The following is an 8,597-nucleotide window of genomic DNA, read 5'->3' on the forward strand; positions in this document are numbered from 1 at the left end:
GTTACCAGACAAAAACTTGGTAAGGCTGTGGATTCAGAGACCCTGAACCCACATACCTGAGAACAGTAGGAGTTTCATCTACTCCTAAGCAGGTTCCTGTCCTGGAACACATGACCATGACACCCATGGAGAGGACAGTCATTCACATAGGGGCAGTGCTCAAAGCCACTCCACATGCAGATGAGGCATCCTTAAAATCTTAGACCATGCCAATTGAAAGCATCTGCTCTTAGAGCTCAGTCCACCCCAATATATATATATATATATATATATATATATATATATATATATATATATACACACACACAAAAAAACACATATATATATATATATATATATATATATATATATACACACATACAAGGAATAAAGAACACACAAGTTATTTAATCAAAGGCCATCCGAGGTCACTTTCCACATAGTGGTCCTGACCTTGGCTCCTAGCTGCTGAGCTACACCACCTCTGGAGCATTTGGCTCCTCCAGTAAGGCCAGAGCTCCACAGATCTTTCCAGGCAGCATCTGGTACACAGACAGGCAACTTTTTTCTAAATAGTAAGGACTAAAATCTACATATATTTTTGATTTCTGTTAGCAGTTTCACTCATTCTTTGAAACAGTTCTATGAGACAGTTCATAATCCATAATTCTTTATAATGAATAAAATATAGCAACCTGCCAAAGATCATGGAATTCAAACACACTTAAATGCATCTTTAAAAAAAACTCTACTAGACACCAGAGTCCCTGTGGCAACATCCTGACTTTCAAGGGCTGCCAGATAATGTGTTACACCAGATTACATGCTTATTTATTTTTATGCCTATGTTGACAACTGCAAATGAAGAAAATCATCTCTGTGGATTCTTGCTACTATTAGGATGGCAAAGGCCGTGGTGAGTCACTCTCCACATCTCAAATAGGTAAGATTCCTCCATGATAAGTTATTGACCTGCGTTAATGAACTGAAGACATCTGAGAATAAGCTTAGAGATATTATTGTGTGTATAATTCACTACATAGAGACAAAACTGGCTGACTTATTCTCAGTCAGGCACCTATCACTACTATCTCCCTTTTATATTACTTTTAATATTTTAAAATGCATACAATTATACATATAATAACAGCCACACTATGTATTGATGAGAAAAACAGAAATATTCAAGAAATGTTGTTGTATGTATTAATTCTTCTAAGTAGGATGTACATAGAGGACATTTGAGAAATGAGAAATTGAGAAAAACACTAAGTCAATTTATGCTTCTTAAGTGCATCCTAAAATTCCGTCACTATTAATGATTACCCTTAAAGTGTGTGTTTCCCCGAAAGTTGTACGTTGAAACTTAATCTATAATGCAACAGAAACAAATCCTACAAACACAATTTTTTTTTGAAGAAGCTAAGAAAAAGCCTGGAAAACTGAGGCTTGCATGTCTGATACAATAGCAGAAACATCCTTTAAAATAAGTATGCTATCTTGACTTCTGTGATATATATGGCTGTCTTTTTCTGCTGGCCTCTATGTCTCCTTCTCTGTCTTCTCACCTCTCTTAGATGGCTCACAGATGAGAACAGAATGGGTCTCTAAGGCTTTGCTGTCATTAGATCAGGTCTGCATATTAAAGAGGAGTCTTTATCCTACTCTGCTCTGTAAAACTATTATTGTCCAATAGGGAAAGGTACCTGAGATCCTTGCCACCAAACCTACATACCTGAATTTGATCCTTGGAATCCACATTGTGGAAGGAAAGAGCTATGTCTTACCAGTTAGCTTCTGACCTCGACACATGAGCCATGGGCATGAGAATGATGCACTTACACACACACACACACAAACGCACACACACACATGCACTTACACACACAAACACATACACACACACACATGCACTTACACACACACACATGCACACACACTTTTACACATTCTATAAATAAATAAATAAATAAATAAATAGGTAAATGTTAAAAAAAATCAAAGACCTATAGCTGATTCATTTCCCATCCCCCAACCCCTGCTCCCTGTGGGGCTCAGGAAATTGTCAGGGTATTAATACAGGTACAGAATGTGCCATACAATAACAAATGCAGAATTGCTGGGACCGGAGCTTTAGGCAAGAAGTGAACTGCTTCTACCAAATCAGGAGGAAGAAAGTGCTCTTTCTTGGCACTTGGAAGCCTTGGAGGCCACAGGTGAGCTAGTAGTTTGCTGACCAAGAAGGAAAAATGACTAGTGATGCAATTGATTTGACAGGAAAAAAAAGCCTGAGAATATTTGAAGTAAAAAACTTTCCTTCAAAGTAACACCTCCCTATTCCCCTGTACTCCCTCTCCTGACATCTTAAGTTCTGTCTCAGGTTTCTATAGCTGTGATAAACATCATCACTAAAAGAAAACTGGGGATGAAAGCTTATTTCATTTTACACCTCTCAGGTCACAGTATCTTACTAAGGGAACTCTGCAGGAACCTAGAGGCAAGAGCTGGTGCAGAGGCCATGGAGAGATACTGCTCACTGGCTTACTCCTATGGTTTGCTCAGCCTTCATTATTATACCATCTAGGACTGCCTGCCCAGAGGTGGCACCACTTACAATGGGCTGGACTTTCTCACACCAATCACTAATTTAGAAATATGCCCTACAGGCTTGCCAACCAGCCAATCTAATGGGGATATTTTCTCAATAGATGCTCCCTCCTCCCATACAACTCAAGCTTGTATTAAGTTGACATAAAACTAGCTAGCTAAGTAGATTGTTGAGATGTAATTCCATATGATAAAAATCTTATTTGGCAAATTTCAGGGATTAGTGAAACCTAAAGAAGAGAATAGATACTTAGCAAAAGAAAGCAGATAACTCGTTTTTCTACTATCAAAATCCCATCACTACAACATATGAAAAACACTTGTATCTTAAAACCATTTTACCTTCACACAGTCCTCGTGTGATATCTGATGTGTAGTCCCTTTGGCATTTTTCTTCTCTTGTTTCTGTCACTAAATCTGACTTCCTCTTGCCTGTGTCAAGAAGCCAGAGGAAATGAGGAAGTTTCAAAGGAAATTGAAAACATATTTTAACCCACTTCGTCTTTGTAAGAGTAAAAAGAAAAGGAACATTACAGAACTCCGAACTCTAGATTTACAGCACTCTTATTTGTTAATTTCAATCCCCCTGTAATATAAGCAGATTTCATTTTATTGTGCCCATGACAAATCTGAGACAGGAGAATAAACTCTCCAGGCTACTGCCACATTGTTAGCCAGCAGATGGAAAGCAACACTCAAGAGAAGCCAAATTCTTGGCAAGCTACTAGAATCATTTCTGTTTTTTCCTCTTTCTCAGATATAGAAAATCTGCAATTCTGGTGCTGAGTATAAAAATGAAGGCAATAGGTTTACATAAGATGTTTCCTGAATAAATACAAATGTGTGTTCACATCCCTGAAGATGAAGCTTTAGCGGAGAATGGAAGGCCTAAGTCTTTTAATGCCACCCAGAGGTTCAGATTAATTATCCAGCTAGTCAAGGTCACTGACAGAGTAAAGAATTTTCAGGCCCCCTAGAGCCAAGTGTTATCTTTCTTATACAGCAACCATGGATGCTTAAGTAAATCAATACATGGCAATTAGCAGGTAACAGGAAGGGTTATTAAGTAGAAATAGGATATGATGATCTGGCTGTAGATGAGTCTGATAAACCTGGAGGGAACAACTGCCACTGATAGTGTACATAGTAATGAAATATCCATTTCAATAGAAGGAGCAAAAATGCTATAAAATGATAAACAGAACAGAATAAGAGCATTTGTAACTTGCTGGTATATGAAATACTGGAGGACGGCAATATATATTCTTGGAACAGCATGCATGTAAGGAGAACTGGTTTAATGATTTGTATTCTAATTATGTCAGTGGGCTTCAGTTTAGAGCAGTTTATGTTCAACATTTCAAGCTGCTTCTCTCTTCCTGCCTTAAAGCTCACATAGCTATCCATTTCTATGGGGTTTTTGACTAGTGTCAAATGGTCTGTGTCTATTACATAAGGTGCCTCACACTTGGTTTCTTTATTGTTCCACCCGGCTCTGAGTTATCTACCCTGTGCTTCTATAGAAGAGTGATTTTAAGTGATGTATTTTATGTATGAAGCTCTAATGTGATTACATTTTTATCATAAAATTCTGTTTTCTAGGTACATCAAGATTGCTTTAGAAATAAAGTTGGATGATTCTTTTTAACCTTGGCTTGGTTTCAGAGCACGTCATTTAAGTGCTTGGTGTACACCATTATAACAAAGAACATAAGATCTCGTCTTGAAGACAAGTGGGGTGGCATATGTCTTTCAATACTCTGGAGGCAGAGGCAGGGGGATCTATCAATTCTAGGCCAACCTGGTCTACAAAGCAAGTTCCAGAACAGCCAAGGCTACAGTGAGAAACCTTGTCTCAAAAATAACAACAACAACAACACTAAAATATCATATCTTGAACTCATAGAATTTTGAATATAAGTTAAAAAGCAAAAGTTAAGAGACAATATATATTCTAAGATAAACTAAGGTTAGTCTCCGAACCTGCAACATCCCAAACTCTCCATAATCATTGACATTTCAACTAATTAATTGCTCTTGCAGAAAGATTAACATAAGGTAGAGATTTTTTTTTCCAGGAACATTCTAGTTTTTCCTAGAACACAACATATTACATGTTAGGCATGAACATGACAAATATGAAGGTCAGAAGTCACTAGTAGCTTTTCCCCCATGTGTATGAGTGTTTTGATGTATGTGTGTCTGTGCATCACACATTCTTGGTATCTGTGGAGACCATATGAGTGAATCTGAACCTCTGCCTTTGGAGTTACAGATGGCTGTGAGTCTCCACTAGGAATTGAACTCAAAGCAAATGTTCTTAACTCTTAAGCCATCTTTCAGGCCCCATCAATAGCCTTTTTTGTTTGTTTGTTTGTTTGTTTTGTTTTGTTTTTCGAGACAGGGTTTCTCTTTATAGCCCTGGCTGTCCTGGAACTCACTTTGTAGACCAGACTGGCCTCGAACTCAGAAATCCACCTGCCTCTGCCTCCCGAGTGCTGGGATTAAAGGAGTGCACCACTATGCCCGGCTCATCAATAGCCTTTTAAAATGTGTATTTAAACCACTTATATTTATTGTCTTACAGTTTGAAAGCGTCAAAAGTCCATGGTTTATCTGGGACCTCTGGTCAGAGTTTCTTCAAGTGGGAAACAATATACTACTATATTAACTGCCTTTAGGAATCTCAAGTTCCTGCTCTAGATCATTAAACTGATGACAGGACTTAGCAGTGGGAAGATGCAGGACTATGACTGTATATGCTTGTTCTTGTGTGTCAGGAGCTCTCCCTGCCCCCATTAGCATCCTGGAGTTCGCTTACACTGTGGCAGTTTATGTTTCTGAAGGACATTCCTTTTCAGGAATTTCTTTCTTAAAGTGGATATCTGTGTTTTAGTGTTCTATCATTGTGATGAGACACCGAGACATTGTGGCCAGAGAAATTCCTATAAAGTGAAGCATTTAACTGGAGCTTGCTGACAGAGGCTTAGTCAATTTTGATCGTGGTGGGAAGCATGGAAGCATGTAGGCAGACATGATACTAGAAAGGTAACGGAAAGTTCTATATCTGCATGAGCAAGCAGCAGGAAGAGGGAGATTGGGTCTGGCTTGAGCATTTGAAACCTCAAGTGAAGCAATTCCTCCAATGAGGTTACACCTACCGAAAAAGGCCATGCCTCCTAATGCTACTCTCTGAGCATTCAACTATATGAGCCTATGTGGGCCATTCTTATTACACCAACACAATCTGATTAAATTATTGCCACCCAAAATGATCTCTCTCCCTCAGAATATATTGATTTGATGTCATAATTATATCTGTAAAACACTTTTGTATATACTCATCTAAGCAATGTAAAACTCAGGCTAAAATAAACTAAGGAAAAAAAATTACCTGCCTTACATTGGTCTCTCCCACAACTTGCAATTTTATGATGTGAAAACATTGCGCAACATCTTTATATCCAAATAGAGACTTCATGGCCATAAATTATTTGTAAACTATAATCATGGAACATTAGAGAATAAGTGAAAATATGTTAACTTTAGTCTCTTCTATCTTCCCCAAAACTATGATTTGTTCATGTAAAAGAAAAACTGTGTCCACATAATATTTCAGAAACATTAGCATTCAATATTAAATATAAAGTAAATATAAAATAGAACTGGTTTATTTTTTGTTTGCTTGTTTACTGTATTGAAAGAACTCAAAGGAGAGTAAGGCAACCTCAAACTTCTTCCTTTACCACCATTATCTTTTCCGCTCTGTGTGACAGACGAGGGTAGTATCGGTCAGGATATAAACACACAGGGCTTTCAACAGACACCATTGCAGTTGAACATTTAGACCTGTAAAAAACACCAGGTTAGTGCCTTATTTTATTTACTTATTTATGAGTTCATACATTAGGTGCAAGACATTTCCTTTTAAACTCTTTTTACAGTATATAGGGAGTATCAGAGGTGATTTATAGGAATTTCAGCACTGTCTTTTAAAATTTTTATATTCTCAACCTATGAAAAATGAATGTTCAGAAAATGAAAGTATGTCTGTGGGGGAGTAAGAAGTTAGGGTTAAACAAATTCCAAGTGCTCAGCAGGTATAGGAAATGCACTGGAAAAGCCTAGGGAAATGTGAGGGTGGATAAAAAGATCTTCACTATAACCAATTCATGGCCTTGCCAGTGCTACACACTTGGACAGAAGGTATACTGACAAGAAGGGTACTCTTGTCTCCACCTCTCCTGTAACTGAACTTGAGCCTTCTGTCCCAATCCCTGCTGGTAAATCAGGACACTGCTTACATTAGTAACAGGATAAGGAAATGTAACCCAAGAGTTTGGCTACTGCCTGTCTGCACGGCTGATAAGAGCTTCGTTCTCAGTTAGGAAGCTTCTCTTCATAGTGAATGAGTTAACCCAGAAAGGTTCTTTAAAGTGCAAAGTGATTATTAGTGCTCAGTCCTCATGAGACATCCATACGATCCTTTTCAAGGCTCTGGGGAAATCACAGAAAAGGAGGCAGCAAGAGTGTAAGAGCCACAGCATGGGAAGAAGGGTTGTGAGCTTCGATTTTCTAGGTATGACATGGACATTATACTCATAAAGTCACAGGAGCTGTAGTTACCTGCACAAGCCCAAGCTCTGTCAACATTCATTTAGACATGGGGCTAGGGTACATGAGACCTATGCCTTCCTGGAGAGCTATTGGCAGTTGAGGGGTTCTGGTGGCCGAGCCACTGGTAAGTTAGCCACACTCCAGTGAGTTATGCCACACCCATGGCCCTGCTGGCTGACCTAGTTAAATTCAGTGAACCTCAAAGTAAAAATGAAACCAAACCAAACAACAACAAACACCAGAAGCTGTCCAAGTGGGAAAGAGACTTGGGATAACTGGATGGGGTTGAATATGAAAATATGTAATATATATTGCATATTACACACATTAACATATATATATATATATATATATATATATATATATATATATACACACACATACACATACACAAACTAATATTCTAAAGACAAGTCTCCCAACAACCTATAACATCTGCCTAGTGGGTTTCTTACTAACACTCTAAGGAGTTTTTGTTTAGTTTTGTATTTTGTAAACATTGTAACCTCTGTTTTTTCATGGCGCTTGTGTGTTTGTTGAATTGATCTTTATTCATGGTATGTCTCCCAATAGAACAAAAGCCTCAGTACTTGGGGGTTGTATCGAACTGTCTGTAGCCCTGGAAGCCCTCCTGACTATCATTTAATTAATTATCCATTAGACCTTTGTTGAACAAAGAGAACATGACTTCTCAGAGGCAAACATACAGCAAATTCAATGATGATGTTTTGTAGTTATTATCTGAGCAGGATTTGAATTGCGAGTCAAAATAGTGAATGAAGTTTAGAAGAGTAGAAGGAGTCCCGTACATAGCATGTACTGAGAAAGAAGCAGCAATGGGGTCAAGGTAGGAGATGGAAAGTCCTACGAGGGGACAGAAGGTCCCAAACACATAGAGACCCTAGAGGCTAGTCAGGTGTCAGCAAACGGAAAGTAGACTACAGCCTATGGAAGCTTGAATTTTCAGAAGGGTAAACAGGCAACACTGAAATGGTTCAACAAAGAAGGAAGTATAGCACTGTTTGTATGCTCAGGAAGATTTCTATTAATGTCTCAAGAAGAGAGACACAGGACAGAGATTTTTGCCTAGCTTGCAGGTTGAAACTCTTTAAGCATTCCACAAATGATGGCAAAGAGCTTCAGTGAGCTTTAAAGACTCGGGAGCTCCTTAGAACAAAACTGCTCATTTTGTATGTGCTCAAGGAGGAACAAAAAGAGGAAATGAGGGGGAAGGGACTTGTGGGGAATCTCTGAAGAAAGCACGGCTGAAGGGCATAGAGGACAGTGTCAAGTTCTGTATATCCTTCCTGGGTTATCCTATTGGTCTGGAAAAGTTTGTAGAGCATAGATATTACAAAGCGTAGGTTTGCCACAGTTAGAGATCCCAGCCACAA

Source organism: Mus caroli, chromosome 6 (genome assembly GCF_900094665.2).
Source record: "Mus caroli chromosome 6, CAROLI_EIJ_v1.1, whole genome shotgun sequence".
NCBI classification, from domain to species: Eukaryota; Metazoa; Chordata; class Mammalia; order Rodentia; family Muridae; genus Mus; species Mus caroli.